The sequence below is a fragment of the Euprymna scolopes genome, chromosome 18 (assembly GCF_053919585.1).
Source record: "Euprymna scolopes isolate OS-2025 chromosome 18, ASM5391958v1, whole genome shotgun sequence".
In the NCBI taxonomy this organism is placed as follows: Eukaryota; Metazoa; Mollusca; class Cephalopoda; order Sepiida; family Sepiolidae; genus Euprymna; species Euprymna scolopes.
In genome coordinates this window covers 111,812,075-111,830,950 of record NC_136499.1, presented here as the reverse complement: position 1 = coordinate 111,830,950, position 18,876 = coordinate 111,812,075, and positions in this window count along the sequence as shown.

Genomic DNA, 18,876 nt, shown 5'->3' with positions numbered 1-18,876 from the left:
ATTTTCTTTGATTTGGACATAAAATAATAACAAAATTCAGACTTTTAAAAATTACAATATTTTTATGTATCCGGACCTGTCAGATTTTTACAGTTTTACTCGTTTTTTCGACATGGTTATTTGCTACATTCCTTTCTATTAGAAGGCTTTTAATGTTATTATTAGTTATTTTTGGCTGATTTTCTTTGATTTGGACATAAAATAATAACAAAATTCAGACTTTGAAAAATTACCATATTTTCATGTATCCGGACCTGTCAGATTTTTACGGTTTACTCGTTTTTTCGACATGGTTATTTGCAACATTTCCTTTCTATTAGAAGGCTTTTAATGTTATTCTTAGTTATTTTTGGCTGATTTTCTTTGATTTGGACATAAAATAATAACAAAATTCAGACTTTGAAAAATTTCCATATTTTCATGTATCCGGACCTGTCAGATTTTTACGGTTTTACTCGTTTTTTCGACATGGTTATTTGCTACCTTCCTTTCTATTAGAAGGCTTTTAATGTTATTATTAGTTATTTTTGGCTGATTTTCTTTGATTTGGACATAAAATAATAACAAAATTCAGACTTTGACAAATTTCCATATTTTCATGTATCCGGACCTGTCAGATTTTTACGGTTTTACTCGTTTTTTCGACATGGTTATTTGCTACCTTCCTTTCTATTAGAAGGCTTTTAATGTTATTATTAGTTATTTTTGGCTGATTTTCTTTGATTTGGACATAAAATAATAACAAAATTCAGACTTTGAAAAATTACCATATTTTCATGTATCCGGACCTGTCAGATTTTTACGGTTTACTCGTTTTTTCGACATGGTTATTTGCAACATTTCCTTTCTATTAGAAGGCTTTTAATGTTATTCTTAGTTATTTTTGGCTGATTTTCTTTGATTTGGACATAAAATAATAACAAAATTCAGACTTTGAAAAATTTCCATATTTTCATGTATCCGGACCTGTCAGATTTTTACAGTTTTACTCGTTTTTTCGACATGGTTATTTGCTACCTTCCTTTCTATTAGAAGGCTTTTAATGTTATTCTTAGTTATTTTTGGCTGATTTTCTTTGATTTGGACATAAAATAATAACAAAATTCAGACTTTTAAAAATTACAATATTTTTATGTATCCGGACCTGTCAGATTTTTACAGTTTTACTCGTTTTTTCGACATGGTTATTTGCTACATTCCTTTCTATTAGAAGGCTTTTAATGTTATTATTAGTTATTTTTGGCTGATTTTCTTTGATTTGGACATAAAATAATAACAAAATTCAGACTTTGAAAAATTTCCATATTTTCATGTATCCGGACCTGTCAGATTTTTACGGTTTTACTCGTTTTTTCGACATGGTTATTTGCTACCTTCCTTTCTATTAGAAGGCTTTTAATGTTATTATTAGTTATTTTTGGCTGATTTTCTTTGATTTGGACATAAAATAATAACAAAATTCAGACTTTGAAAAATTACCATATTTTCATGTATCCGGACCTGTCAGATTTTTACGGTTTACTCGTTTTTTCGACATGGTTATTTGCAACATTTCCTTTCTATTAGAAGGCTTTTAATGTTATTCTTAGTTATTTTTGGCTGATTTTCTTTGATTTGGACATAAAATAATAACAAAATTCAGACTTTGAAAAATTTCCATATTTTCATGTATCCGGACCTGTCAGATTTTTACAGTTTTACTCGTTTTTTCGACATGGTTATTTGCTACCTTCCTTTCTATTAGAAGGCTTTTAATGTTATTCTTAGTTATTTTTGGCTGATTTTCTTTGATTTGGACATAAAATAATAACAAAATTCAGACTTTGAAAAATTTCCATATTTTCATGTATCCGGACCTGTCAGATTTTCACGGTTTACTCGTTTTTTCGACATGGTGATTTGCTACCTTCCTTTCTATTAGAAGGCTTTTAATGTTATTCTTAGTTATTTTTGGCTGATTTTCTTTGATTTGGACAGAAAATAATAACAAAATTCAGACTTTGAAAAATTTCTATATTTTCATGTATCCGGACCTGTCAGATTTTTACGGTTTACTCGTTTTTCCGACATTGTTATTTGCAATATTTCCTTTCTATTAGAAGGCTTTTAATGTGATTATTAGTTATTTTTGGCTGATTTTCTTTGATTTGGACAGAAAATAATAACAAAATTCAGACTTTGAAAAATTTCCATATTTTCATGTATCCGGACCTGTCAGATTTTTACGGTTTACTCGTTTTTTCGACATGGTGATTTGCTACCTTCCTTTCTATTAGAAGGCTTTTAATGTTATTCTTAGTTATTTTTGGCTGATTTTCTTTGATTTGGACAGAAAATAATAACAAAATTCAGACTTTGAAAAATTTCCATATTTTCATGTATCCGGACCTGTCAGATTTTTACGGTTTACTCGTTTTTTTGACATGGTTATTTGCAACATTTCCTTTCTATTAGAAGGCTTTTAATGTGATTATTAGTTATTTTTGGCTGATTTTCTTTGATTTGGACATAAAATAATAACAAAATTCAGACTTTGAAAAATTTCCATATTTTCATGCATCAGGACCTGTCAGATTTTTACGGTTTACTCGTTTTTTCGACATGGTGATTTGCTACCTTCCTTTCTATTAGAAGGCTTTTAATGTTATTCTTAGTTATTTTTGGCTGATTTTCTTTGATTTGGACAGAAAATAATAACAAAATTCAGACTTTGAAAAATTTCCATATTTTCATGTATCCGGACCTGTCAGATTTTTACGGTTTACTCGTTTTTTCGACATGGTGATTTGCTACCTTCCTTTCTATTAGAAGGCTTTTAATGTTATTCTAAGTTATTTTTGGCTGATTTTCTTTGATTTGGACAGAAAATAATAACAAAATTCAGACTTTGAAAAATTTCCATATTTTCATGTATCCGGACCTGTCAGATTTTTACGGTTTACTCGTTTTTTCGACATGGTTATTTGCAACATTTCCTTTCTATTAGAAGGCTTTTAATGTTATTCATAGTTATTTTTGGCTGATTTTCTTTGATTTGGACAGAAAATAATAACAAAATTCAGACTTTGAAAAATTTCCATATTTTCATGTATCCGGACCTGTCAGATTTTTACGGTTTACTCGTTTTTTCGACATGGTGATTTGCTACCTTCCTTTCTATTAGAAGGCTTTTAATGTTATTCTTAGTTATTTTTGGCTGATTTTCTTTGATTTGGACAGAAAATAATAACAAAATTCAGACTTTGAAAAATTTCTATATTTTCATGTATCCGGACCTGTCAGATTTTTACGGTTTACTCGTTTTTCCGACATTGTTATTTGCAATATTTCCTTTCTATTAGAAGGCTTTTAATGTGATTATTAGTTATTTTTGGCTGATTTTCTTTGATTTGGACAGAAAATAATAACAAAATTCAGACTTTGAAAAATTTCCATATTTTCATGTATCCGGACCTGTCAGATTTTTACGGTTTACTCGTTTTTTCGACATGGTGATTTGCTACCTTCCTTTCTATTAGAAGGCTTTTAATGTTATTCTTAGTTATTTTTGGCTGATTTTCTTTGATTTGGACAGAAAATAATAACAAAATTCAGACTTTGAAAAATTTCCATATTTTCATGTATCCGGACCTGTCAGATTTTTACGGTTTACTCGTTTTTTTGACATGGTTATTTGCAACATTTCCTTTCTATTAGAAGGCTTTTAATGTGATTATTAGTTATTTTTGGCTGATTTTCTTTGATTTGGACATAAAATAATAACAAAATTCAGACTTTGAAAAATTTCCATATTTTCATGTATCCGGACCTGTCAGATTTTTACGGTTTACTCGTTTTTTCGACATGGTGATTTGCTACCTTCCTTTCTATTAGAAGGCTTTTAATGTTATTCTTAGTTATTTTTGGCTGATTTTCTTTGATTTGGACAGAAAATAATAACAAAATTCAGACTTTGAAAAATTTCCATATTTTCATGTATCCGGACCTGTCAGATTTTTACGGTTTACTCGTTTTTTCGACATGGTGATTTGCTACCTTCCTTTCTATTAGAAGGCTTTTAATGTTATTCTAAGTTATTTTTGGCTGATTTTCTTTGATTTGGACAGAAAATAATAACAAAATTCAGACTTTGAAAAATTTCCATATTTTCATGTATCCGGACCTGTCAGATTTTTACGGTTTACTCGTTTTTTCGACATGGTTATTTGCAACATTTCCTTTCTATTAGAAGGCTTTTAATGTTATTCATAGTTATTTTTGGCTGATTTTCTTTGATTTGGACAGAAAATAATAACAAAATTCAGACTTTGAAAAATTTCCATATTTTCATGTATCCGGACCTGTCAGATTTTTACGGTTTACTCGTTTTTTCGACATGGTGATTTGCTACCTTCCTTTCTATTAGAAGGCTTTTAATGTTATTCTTAGTTATTTTTGGCTGATTTTCTTTGATTTGGACAGAAAATAATAACAAAATTCAGACTTTGAAAAATTTCTATATTTTCATGTATCCGGACCTGTCAGATTTTTACGGTTTACTCGTTTTTCCGACATTGTTATTTGCAATATTTCCTTTCTATTAGAAGGCTTTTAATGTGATTATTAGTTATTTTTGGCTGATTTTCTTTGATTTGGACAGAAAATAATAACAAAATTCAGACTTTGAAAAATTTCAATATTTTCATGTATCCGGACCTGTCAGATTTTTACGGTTTACTCGTTTTTTCGACATGGTGATTTGCTACCTTCCTTTCTATTAGAAGGCTTTTAATGTTATTCTTAGTTATTTTTGGCTGATTTTCTTTGATTTGGACAGAAAATAATAACAAAATTCAGACTTTGAAAAATTTCCATATTTTCATGTATCCGGACCTGTCAGATTTTTACGGTTTACTCGTTTTTTTGACATGGTTATTTGCAACATTTCCTTTCTATTAGAAGGCTTTTAATGTGATTATTAGTTATTTTTGGCTGATTTTCTTTGATTTGGACATAAAATAATAACAAAATTCAGACTTTGAAAAATTTCCATATTTTCATGTATCCGGACCTGTCAGATTTTTACGGTTTACTCGTTTTTTCGACATGGTGATTTGCTACCTTCCTTTCTATTAGAAGGCTTTTAATGTTATTCTTAGTTATTTTTGGCTGATTTTCTTTGATTTGGACAGAAAATAATAACAAAATTCAGACTTTGAAAAATTTCCATATTTTCATGTATCCGGACCTGTCAGATTTTTACGGTTTGCTCGTTTTTTCGACATGGTTATTTGCAACATTTCCTTTCTATTAGAAGGCTTTTAATGTTATTCTTAGTTATTTTTGGCTGATTTTCTTTGATTTGGACAGAAAATAATAACAAAATTCAGACTTTGAAAAATTTCCATATTTTCATGTATCCGGACCTGTCAGATTTTTACGGTTTACTCGTTTTTTCGACATGGTGATTTGCTACCTTCCTTTCTATTAGAAGGCTTTTAATGTTATTCTAAGTTATTTTTGGCTGATTTTCTTTGATTTGGACAGAAAATAATAACAAAATTCAGACTTTGAAAAATTTCCATATTTTCATGTATCCGGACCTGTCAGATTTTTACGGTTTACTCGTTTTTTCGACATGGTTATTTGCAACATTTCCTTTCTATTAGAAGGCTTTTAATGTTATTCATAGTTATTTTTGGCTGATTTTCTTTGATTTGGACAGAAAATAATAACAAAATTCAGACTTTGAAAAATTTCCATATTTTCATGTATCCGGACCTGTCAGATTTTTACGGTTTACTCGTTTTTTCGACATGGTGATTTGCTACCTTCCTTTCTATTAGAAGGCTTTTAATGTTATTCTTAGTTATTTTTGGCTGATTTTCTTTGATTTGGACAGAAAATAATAACAAAATTCAGACTTTGAAAAATTTCCATATTTTCATGTATCCGGACCTGTCAGATTTTTACGGTTTGCTCGTTTTTTCGACATGGTTATTTGCAACATTTCCTTTCTATTAGAAGGCTTTTAATGTTATTCTTAGTTATTTTTGGCTGATTTTCTTTGATTTGGACAGAAAATAATAACAAAATTCAGACTTTGAAAAATTTCCATATTTTCATGTATCCGGACCTGTCAGATTTTTACGGTTTACTCGTTTTTTCGACATGGTGATTTGCTACCTTCCTTTCTATTAGAAGGCTTTTAATGTTATTCTAAGTTATTTTTGGCTGATTTTCTTTGATTTGGACAGAAAATAATAACAAAATTCAGACTTTGAAAAATTTCCATATTTTCATGTATCCGGACCTGTCAGATTTTTACGGTTTACTCGTTTTTTCGACATGGTTATTTGCAACATTTCCTTTCTATTAGAAGGCTTTTAATGTTATTCATAGTTATTTTTGGCTGATTTTCTTTGATTTGGACAGAAAATAATAACAAAATTCAGACTTTGAAAAATTTCCATATTTTCATGTATCCGGACCTGTCAGATTTTTACGGTTTACTCGTTTTTTCGACATGGTGATTTGCTACCTTCCTTTCTATTAGAAGGCTTTTAATGTTATTCTTAGTTATTTTTGGCTGATTTTCTTTGATTTGGACAGAAAATAATAACAAAATTCAGACTTTGAAAAATTTCCATATTTTCATGTATCCGGACCTGTCAGATTTTTACGGTTTACTCGTTTTTTCGACATGGTGATTTGCAATATTCCTTTCTATTAGAAGGCTTTTAATGTGATTATTAGTTATTTTTGGCTGATTTTCTTTGATTTGGACAGAAAATAATAACAAAATTCAGACTTTGAAAAATTTCCATATTTTCATGTATCCGGACCTGTCAGATTTTTACAGTTTTACTCGTTTTTTCGACATGGTTATTTGCTACCTTCCTTTCTATTAGAAGGCTTTTAATGTTATTCTTAGTTATTTTTGGCTGATTTTCTTTGATTTGGACATAAAATAATAACAAAATTCAGACTTTGAAAAATTTCCATATTTTCATGTATCCGGACCTGTCAGATTTTTACGGTTTACTCGTTTTTTCGACATGGTGATTTGCTACCTTCCTTTCTATTAGAAGGCTTTTAATGTTATTCTTAGTTATTTTTGGCTGATTTTCTTTGATTTGGATAGAAAATAATAACAAAATTCAGACTTTTAAAAATTTCCATATTTTCATGTATCCGGACCTGTCAGATTTTTACGGTTTACTCGTTTTTCCGACATGGTTATTTGCAATATTTCCTTTCTATTAGAAGGCTTTTAATGTTATTCTTAGTTATTTTTGGCTGATTTTCTTTGATTTGGACAGAAAATAATAACAAAATTCAGACTTTGAAAAATTTCCATATTTTCATGTATCCGGACCTGTCAGATTTTTACGGTTTACTCGTTTTTTCGACATGGTGATTTGCAATATTCCTTTCTATTAGAAGGCTTTTAATGTGATTATTAGTTATTTTTGGCTGATTTTCTTTGATTTGGACATAAAATAATAACAAAATTCAGACTTTGAAAAATTTCCATATTTTCATGTATCCGGACCTGTCAGATTTTTACGGTTTACTCGTTTTTTCGACATGGTTATTTGCTACCTTCCTTTCTATTAGAAGGCTTTTAATGTTATTCTTAGTTATTTTTGGCTGATTTTCTTTGATTTGGACATAAAATAATAACAAAATTCAGACTTTGAAAAATTTCCATATTTTCATGTATCCGGACCTGTCAGATTTTTACGGTTTACTCGTTTTTTCGACATGGTTATTTGCTACCTTCCTTTCTATTAGAAGGCTTTTAATGTTATTATTAGTTATTTTTGGCTGATTTTCTTTGATTTGGACATAAAATAATAACAAAATTCAGACTTTGAAATATTTCAATATTTTCATGTATCCGGACCTGTCAGATTTTTACGGTTTACTCGTTTTTTCGACATGGTGATTTGCAATATTCCTTTCTATTAGAAGGCTTTTAATGTGATTATTAGTTATTTTTGGCTGATTTTCTTTGATTTGGACATAAAATAATAACAAAATTCAGACTTTGAAAAATTTCCATATTTTCATGTATCCGGACCTGTCAGATTTTTACGGTTTACTCGTTTTTTCGACATGGTTATTTGCTACCTTCCTTTCTATTAGAAGGCTTTTAATGTTATTCTTAGTTATTTTTGGCTGATTTTCTTTGATTTGGACATAAAATAATAACAAAATTCAGACTTTGAAAAATTTCCATATTTTCATGTATCCGGACCTGTCAGATTTTTACGGTTTACTCGTTTTTTCGACATGGTGATTTGCAATATTCCTTTCTATTAGAAGGCTTTTAATGTGATTATTAGTTATTTTTGGCTGATTTTCTTTGATTTGGACATAAAATAATAACAAAATTCAGACTTTGAAAAATTTCCATATTTTCATGTATCCGGACCTGTCAGATTTTTACGGTTTACTCGTTTTTTCGACATGGTTATTTGCTACCTTCCTTTCTATTAGAAGGCTTTTAATGTTATTATTAGTTATTTTTGGCTGATTTTCTTTGATTTGGACATAAAATAATAACAAAATTCAGACTTTGAAAAATTTCCATATTTTCATGTATCCGGACCTGTCAGATTTTTACGGTTTACTCGTTTTTTCGACATGGTGATTTGCAATATTCCTTTCTATTAGAAGGCTTTTAATGTGATTATTAGTTATTTTTGGCTGATTTTCTTTGATTTGGACATAAAATAATAACAAAATTCAGACTTTGAAAAATTTCCATATTTTCATGTATCCGGACCTGTCAGATTTTTACGGTTTACTCGTTTTTTCGACATGGTTATTTGCTACCTTCCTTTCTATTAGAAGGCTTTTAATGTTATTCTTAGTTATTTTTGGCTGATTTTCTTTGATTTGGACATAAAATAATAACAAAATTCAGACTTTGAAAAATTTCCATATTTTCATGTATCCGGACCTGTCAGATTTTTACGGTTTACTCGTTTTTTCGACATGGTTATTTGCTACCTTCCTTTCTATTAGAAGGCTTTTAATGTTATTATTAGTTATTTTTGGCTGATTTTCTTTGATTTGGACATAAAATAATAACAAAATTCAGACTTTGAAAAATTTCCATATTTTCATGTATCCGGACCTGTCAGATTTTTACGGTTTACTCGTTTTTTCGACATGGTTATTTGCTACCTTCCTTTCTATTAGAAGGCTTTTAATGTTATTCTTAGTTATTTTTGGCTGATTTTCTTTGATTTGGACATAAAATAATAACAAAATTCAGACTTTGAAAAATTTCAATATTTTCATGTATCCGGACCTGTCAGATTTTTACGGTTTTACTCGTTTCGACATGGTGATTTGCAACATTCCTTTCTATTAGAAGGCTTTTAATGTTATTCTTAGTTATTTTTGGCTGATTTTCTTTGATTTGGACATAAAATAATAACAAAATTCAGACTTTGAAATATTTCAATATTTTCATGTATCCGGACCTGTCAGATTTTTACGGTTTTACTCGTTTTTTCGACATGGTTATTTGCTACATTCCTTTCTATTAGAAGGCTTTTAATGTTATTCTTAGTTATTTTTGGCTGATTTTCTTTGATTTGGACATAAAATAATAACAAAATTCAGACTTTGAAAAATTTCAATATTTTCATGTATCCGGACCTGTCAGATTTTTACGGTTTTACTCGTTTTTTCGACATGGTTATTTGCTACCTTCCTTTCTATTAGAAGGCTTTTAATGTTATTCTTAGTTATTTTTGGCTGATTTTCTTTGATTTGGACATAAAATAATAACAAAATTCAGACTTTGAAAAATTTCCATATTTTCATGTATCCGGACCTGTCAGATTTTTACGGTTTACTCGTTTTTTCGACATGGTTATTTGCTACCTTCCTTTCTATTAGAAGGCTTTTAATGTTATTATTAGTTATTTTTGGCTGATTTTCTTTGATTTGGACATAAAATAATAACAAAATTCAGACTTTGAAAAATTTCAATATTTTCATGTATCCGGACCTGTCAGATTTTTACGGTTTTACTCGTTTTTTCGACATGGTTATTTGCTACATTCCTTTCTATTAGAAGGCTTTTAATGTTATTCTTAGTTATTTTTGGCTGATTTTCTTTGATTTGGACATAAAATAATAACAAAATTCAGACTTTGAAAAATTTCAATATTTTCATGTATCCGGACCTGTCAGATTTTTACGGTTTTACTCGTTTCGACATGGTGATTTGCAACATTCCTTTCTATTAGAAGGCTTTTAATGTTATTCTTAGTTATTTTTGGCTGATTTTCTTTGATTTGGACATAAAATAATAACAAAATTCAGACTTTGAAATATTTCAATATTTTCATGTATCCGGACCTGTCAGATTTTTACGGTTTTACTCGTTTTTTCGACATGGTTATTTGCTACATTCCTTTCTATTAGAAGGCTTTTAATGTTATTCTTAGTTATTTTTGGCTGATTTTCTTTGATTTGGACATAAAATAATAACAAAATTCAGACTTTGAAAAATTTCCATATTTTCATGTATCGGACCTGTCAGATTTTTACGGTTTTACTCGTTTTTTCGACATGGTTATTTGCTACATTCCTTTCTATTAGAAGGCTTTTAATGTTATTCTTAGTTATTTTTGGCTGATTTTCTTTGATTTGGACATAAAATAATAACAAAATTCAGACTTTGAAAAATTTCAATATTTTCATGTATCCGGACCTGTCAGATTTTTACGGTTTACTCGTTTTTTCGACATGGTGATTTGCAATATTCCTTTCTATTAGAAGGCTTTTAATGTGATTATTAGTTATTTTTGGCTGATTTTCTTTGATTTGGACATAAAATAATAACAAAATTCAGACTTTGAAAAATTTCCATATTTTCATGTATCCGGACCTGTCAGATTTTTACGGTTTACTCGTTTTTTCGACATGGTTATTTGCTACCTTCCTTTCTATTAGAAGGCTTTTAATGTTATTATTAGTTATTTTTGGCTGATTTTCTTTGATTTGGACATAAAATAATAACAAAATTCAGACTTTGAAAAATTTCCATATTTTCATGTATCCGGACCTGTCAGATTTTTACGGTTTACTCGTTTTTTCGACATGGTGATTTGCAATATTCCTTTCTATTAGAAGGCTTTTAATGTGATTATTAGTTATTTTTGGCTGATTTTCTTTGATTTGGACATAAAATAATAACAAAATTCAGACTTTGAAAAATTTCCATATTTTCATGTATCCGGACCTGTCAGATTTTTACGGTTTACTCATTTTTTCGACATGGTTATTTGCAACATTTCCTTTCTATTAGAAGGCTTTTAATGTTATTCTTAGTTATTTTTGGCTGATTTTCTTTGATTTGGACAGAAAATAATAACAAAATTCAGACTTTGAAAAATTTCCATATTTTCATGTATCCGGACCTGTCAGATTTTTACGGTTTACTCGTTTTTTCGACATGGTTATTTGCTACCTTCCTTTCTATTAGAAGGCTTTTAATGTTATTCTTAGTTATTTTTGGCTGATTTTCTTTGATTTGGACATAAAATAATAACAAAATTCAGACTTTGAAAAATTTCCATATTTTCATGTATCCGGACCTGTCAGATTTTTACGGTTTACTCGTTTTTTCGACATGGTGATTTGCTACCTTCCTTTCTATTAGAAGGCTTTTAATGTTATTCTTAGTTATTTTTGGCTGATTTTCTTTGATTTGGACATAAAATAATAACAAAATTCAGACTTTGAAAAATTTCCATATTTTCATGTATCCGGACCTGTCAGATTTTTACGGTTTTACTCGTTTTTTCGACATGGTTATTTGCTACCTTCCTTTCTATTAGAAGGCTTTTAATGTTATTCTTAGTTATTTTTGGCTGATTTTCTTTGATTTGGACATAAAATAATAACAAAATTCAGACTTTGAAAAATTTCCATATTTTCATGTATCCGGACCTGTCAGATTTTTACGGTTTACTCGTTTTTTCGACATGGTGATTTGCTACCTTCCTTTCTATTAGAAGGCTTTTAATGTGATTATTAGTTATTTTTGGCTGATTTTCTTTGATTTGGACAGAAAATAATAACAAAATTCAGACTTTGAAAAATTTCCATATTTTCATGTATCCGGACCTGTCAGATTTTTACGGTTTACTCGTTTTTTCGACATGGTGATTTGCTACCTTCCTTTCTATTAGAAGGCTTTTAATGTTATTCTTAGTTATTTTTGGCTGATTTTCTTTGATTTGGACAGAAAATAATAACAAAATTCAGACTTTGAAAAATTTCCATATTTTCATGTATCCGGACCTGTCAGATTTTTACGGTTTACTCGTTTTTTGGACATGGTTATTTGCAACATTTCCTTTCTATTAGAAGGCTTTTAATGTGATTATTAGTTATTTTTGGCTGATTTTCTTTGATTTGGACATAAAATAATAACAAAATTCAGACTTTGAAAAATTTCCATATTTTCATGTATCCGGACCTGTCAGATTTTTACGGTTTACTCGTTTTTTCGACATGGTGATTTGCAACATTTCCTTTCTATTAGAAGGCTTTTAATGTTATTCTTAGTTATTTTTGGCTGATTTTCTTTGATTTGGACATAAAATAATAACAAAATTCAGACTTTGAAAAATTTCCATATTTTCATGTATCCGGACCTGTCAGATTTTTACGGTTTACTCGTTTTTTCGACATGGTGATTTGCTACCTTCCTTTCTATTAGAAGGCTTTTAATGTTATTCTTAGTTATTTTTGGCTGATTTTCTTTGATTTGGACAGAAAATAATAACAAAATTCAGACTTTGAAAAATTTCCATATTTTCATGTATCCGGACCTGTCAGATTTTTACGGTTTACTCATTTTTTCGACATGGTTATTTGCAACATTTCCTTTCTATTAGAAGGCTTTTAATGTTATTCTTAGTTATTTTTGGCTGATTTTCTTTGATTTGGACAGAAAATAATAACAAAATTCAGACTTTGAAAAATTTCCATATTTTCATGTATCCGGACCTGTCAGATTTTTACGGTTTACTCGTTTTTTCGACATGGTTATTTGCAACATTTCCTTTCTATTAGAAGGCTTTTAATGTTATTATTAGTTATTTTTGGCTGATTTTCTTTGATTTGGACAGAAAATAATAACAAAATTCAGACTTTGAAAAATTTCCATATTTTCATGTATCCGGACCTGTCAGATTTTTACGGTTTACTCGTTTTTTCGACATGGTGATTTGCTACCTTCCTTTCTATTAGAAGGCTTTTAATGTGATTATTAGTTATTTTTGGCTGATTTTCTTTGATTTGGACAGAAAATAATAACAAAATTCAGACTTTGAAAAATTTCCATATTTTCATGTATCCGGACCTGTCAGATTTTTACAGTTTTACTCGTTTTTTCGACATGGTTATTTGCTACCTTCCTTTCTATTAGAAGGCTTTTAATGTTATTCTTAGTTATTTTTGGCTGATTTTCTTTGATTTGGACATAAAATAATAACAAAATTCAGACTTTGAAAAATTTCCATATTTTCATGTATCCGGACCTGTCAGATTTTTACGGTTTACTCGTTTTTTCGACATGGTGATTTGCTACCTTCCTTTCTATTAGAAGGCTTTTAATGTTATTCTTAGTTATTTTTGGCTGATTTTCTTTGATTTGGACAGAAAATAATAACAAAATTCAGACTTTGAAAAATCTCCATATTTTCATGTATCCGGACCTGTCAGATTTTTACGGTTTACTCGTTTTTTCGACATGGTTATTTTCAACATTTCCTTTCTATTAGAAGGCTTTTAATGTGATTATTAGTTATTTTTGGCTGATTTTCTTTGATTTGGACATAAAATAATAACAAAATTCAGACTTTGAAAAATTTCCATATTTTCATGTATCCGGACCTGTCAGATTTTTACAGTTTTACTCGTTTTTTCGACATGGTTATTTGCTACCTTCCTTTCTATTAGAAGGCTTTTAATGTTATTATTAGTTATTTTTGGCTGATTTTCTTTGATTTGGACAGAAAATAATAACAAAATTCAGACTTTGAAAAATTTCCATATTTTCATGTATCCGGACCTGTCAGATTTTTACGGTTTACTCGTTTTTTCGACATGGTGATTTGCTACCTTCCTTTCTATTAGAAGGCTTTTAATGTTATTCTTAGTTATTTTTGGCTGATTTTCTTTGATTTGGACAGAAAATAATAACAAAATTCAGACTTTGAAAAATCTCCATATTTTCATGTATCCGGACCTGTCAGATTTTTACGGTTTACTCGTTTTTTCGACATGGTTATTTTCAACATTTCCTTTCTATTAGAAGGCTTTTAATGTGATTATTAGTTATTTTTGGCTGATTTTCTTTGATTTGGACATAAAATAATAACAAAATTCAGACTTTGAAAAATTTCCATATTTTCATGTATCCGGACCTGTCAGATTTTTACAGTTTTACTCGTTTTTTCGACATGGTTATTTGCTACCTTCCTTTCTATTAGAAGGCTTTTAATGTTATTATTAGTTATTTTTGGCTGATTTTCTTTGATTTGGACAGAAAATAATAACAAAATTCAGACTTTGAAAAATTTCCATATTTTCATGTATCCGGACCTGTCAGATTTTTACGGTTTACTCGTTTTTTCGACATGGTGATTTGCTACCTTCCTTTCTATTAGAAGGCTTTTAATGTTATTCTTAGTTATTTTTGGCTGATTTTCTTTGATTTGGACAGAAAATAATAACAAAATTCAGACTTTGAAAAATCTCCATATTTTCATGTATCCGGACCTGTCAGATTTTTACGGTTTACTCGTTTTTTTGACATGGTTATTTGCAACATTCCTTTCTATTAGAAGGCTTTTAATGTGATTATTAGTTATTTTTGGCTGATTTTCTTTGATTTGGACATAAAATAATAACAAAATTCAGACTTTGAAAAATTTCCATATTTTCATGTATCCGGACCTGTCAGATTTTTACAGTTTTACTCGTTTTTTCGACATGGTTATTTGCTACCTTCCTTTCTATTAGAAGGCTTTTAATGTTATTCTTAGTTATTTTTGGCTGATTTTCTTTGATTTGGACATAAAATAATAACAAAATTCAGACTTTGAAAAATTTCCATATTTTCATGTATCCGGACCTGTCAGATTTTTACGGTTTACTCGTTTTTTCGACATGGTGATTTGCTACCTTCCTTTCTATTAGAAGGCTTTTAATGTTATTCTTAGTTATTTTTGGCTGATTTTCTTTGATTTGGACAGAAAATAATAACAAAATTCAGACTTTGAAAAATTTCCATATTTTCATGTATCCGGACCTGTCAGATTTTTACGGTTTACTCGTTTTTTCGACATGGTTATTTGCAACATTCCTTTCTATTAGAAGGCTTTTAATGTGATTATTAGTTATTTTTGGCTGATTTTCTTTGATTTGGACAGAAAATAATAACAAAATTCAGACTTTGAAAAATTTCCATATTTTCATGTATCCGGACCTGTCAGATTTTTACGGTTTACTCGTTTTTTCGACATGGTGATTTGCTACCTTCCTTTCTATTAGAAGGCTTTTAATGTTATTCTTAGTTATTTTTGGCTGATTTTCTTTGATTTGGACAGAAAATAATAACAAAATTCAGACTTTGAAAAATTTCCATATTTTCATGTATCCGGACCTGTCAGATTTTTACGGTTTACTCGTTTTTTCGACATGGTGATTTGCTACCTTCCTTTCTATTAGAAGGCTTTTAATGTTATTCTTAGTTATTTTTGGCTGATTTTCTTTGATTTGGACAGAAAATAATAACAAAATTCAGACTTTGAAAAATCTCCATATTTTCATGTATCCGGACCTGTCAGATTTTTACGGTTTACTCGTTTTTTGGACATGGTTATTTGCAACATTTCCTTTCTATTAGAAGGCTTTTAATGTGATTATTAGTTATTTTTGGCTGATTTTCTTTGATTTGGACAGAAAATAATAACAAAATTCAGACTTTGAAAAATTTCCATATTTTCATGTATCCGGACCTGTCAGATTTTTACGGTTTACTCATTTTTTCGACATGGTTATTTGCAACATTTCCTTTCTATTAGAAGGCTTTTAATGTTATTCTTAGTTATTTTTGGCTGATTTTCTTTGATTTGGACAGAAAATAATAACAAAATTCAGACTTTGAAAAATTTCCATATTTTCATGTATCCGGACCTGTCAGATTTTTACGGTTTACTCGTTTTTTCGACATGGTTATTTGCAACATTTCCTTTCTATTAGAAGGCTTTTAATGTTATTATTAGTTATTTTTGGCTGATTTTCTTTGATTTGGACAGAAAATAATAACAAAATTCAGACTTTGAAAAATTTCCATACTTTCATGTATCCGGACCTGTCAGATTTTTACGGTTTACTCGTTTTTTCGACATGGTGATTTGCAATATTCCTTTCTATTAGAAGGCTTTTAATGTGATTATTAGTTATTTTTGGCTGATTTTCTTTGATTTGGACAGAAAATAATAACAAAATTCAGACTTTGAAAAATTTCCATATTTTCATGTATCCGGACCTGTCAGATTTTTACAGTTTTACTCGTTTTTTCGACATGGTTATTTGCTACCTTCCTTTCTATTAGAAGGCTTTTAATGTTATTCTTAGTTATTTTTGGCTGATTTTCTTTGATTTGGACATAAAATAATAACAAAATTCAGACTTTGAAAAATTTCCATATTTTCATGTATCCGGACCTGTCAGATTTTTACGGTTTACTCGTTTTTTCGACATGGTGATTTGCTACCTTCCTTTCTATTAGAAGGCTTTTAATGTTATTCTTAGTTATTTTTGGCTGATTTTCTTTGATTTGGACAGAAAACATTAACAAAATTCAGACTTTGAAAAATTTCCATATTTTCATGTATCCGGACCTGTCAGATTTTTACGGTTTACTCGTTTTTCCGACATGGTTATTTGCAATATTTCCTTTCTATTAGAAGGCTTTTAATGTGATTATTAGTTATTTTTGGCTGATTTTCTTTGATTTGGACAGAAAATAATAACAAAATTCAGACTTTGAAAAATTTCCATATTTTCATGTATCCGGACCTGTCAGATTTTTACGGTTTACTCGTTTTTTCGACATGGTGATTTGCTACCTTCCTTTCTATTAGAAGGCTTTTAATGTTATTCTTAGTTATTTTTGGCTGATTTTCTTTGATTTGGACAGAAAATAATAACAAAATTCAGACTTTGAAAAATTTCCATATTTTCATGTATCCGGACCTGTCAGATTTTTACGGTTTACTCGTTTTTTCGACATGGTTATTTGCAACATTTCCTTTCTATTAGAAGGCTTTTAATGTTATTCTTAGTTATTTTTGGCTGATTTTCTTTGATTTGGACAGAAAATAATAACAAAATTCAGACTTTGAAAAATTTCCATATTTTCATGTATCCGGACCTGTCAGATTTTTACGGTTTACTCGTTTTTTCGACATGGTGATTTGCAATATTCCTTTCTATTAGAAGGCTTTTAATGTGATTATTAGTTATTTTTGGCTGATTTTCTTTGATTTGGACAGAAAATAATAACAAAATTCAGACTTTGAAAAATTTCCATATTTTCATGTATCCGGACCTGTCAGATTTTTACAGTTTTACTCGTTTTTTCGACATGGTTATTTGCTACCTTCCTTTCTATTAGAAGGCTTTTAATGTTATTCTTAGTTATTTTTGGCTGATTTTCTTTGATTTGGACATAAAATAATAACAAAATTCAGACTTTGAAAAATTTCCATATTTTCATGTATCCGGACCTGTCAGATTTTTACGGTTTACTCGTTTTTTCGACATGGTGATTTGCTACCTTCCTTTCTATTAGAAGGCTTTTAATGTTATTCTTAGTTATTTTTGGCTGATTTTCTTTTATTTGGACAGAAAATAATAACAAAATTCAGACTTTGAAAAATCTCCATATTTTCATGTATCCGGACCTGTCAGATTTTTACGGTTTACTCGTTTTTTCGACATGGTTATTTGCAACATTCCTTTCTATTAGAAGGCTTTTAATGTGATTATTAGTTATTTTTGGCTGATTTTCTTTGATTTGGACATAAAATAATAACAAAATTCAGACTTTGAAAAATTTCCATATTTTCATGTATCCGGACCTGTCAGATTTTTACGGTTTACTCGTTTTTTCGACATGGTAAATTGCAACATTTCCTTTCTATTAGAAGGCTTTTAATGTTATTCTTAGTTATTTTTGGCTGATTTTCTTTGATTTGGACAGAAAATAATAACAAAATTCAGACTTTGAAAAATTTCCATATTTTCATGTATCCGGACCTGTCAGATTTTTACGGTTTACTCGTTTTTTCGACATGGTGATTTGCTACCTTCCTTTCTATTAGAAGGCTTTTAATGTTATTCTTAGTTATTTTTGGCTGATTTTCTTTGATTTGGACAGAAAATAATAACAAAATTCAGACTTTGAAAAATTTCCATATTTTCATGTATCCGGACCTGTCAGATTTTTACGGTTTACTCATTTTTTCGACATGGTTATTTGCAACATTTCCTTTCTATTAGAAGGCTTTTAATGTTATTATTAGTTATTTTTGGCTGATTTTCTTTGATTTGGACAGAAAATAATAACAAAATTCAGACTTTGAAAAATTTCCATATTTTCATGTATCCAGACCTGTCAGATTTTTACGGTTTACTCGTTTTTTCGACATGGTGATTTGCAATATTCCTTTCTATTAGAAGGCTTTTAATGTGATTATTAGTTATTTTTGGCTGATTTTCTTTGATTTGGACAGAAAATAATAACAAAATTCAGACTTTGAAAAATTTCCATATTTTCATGTA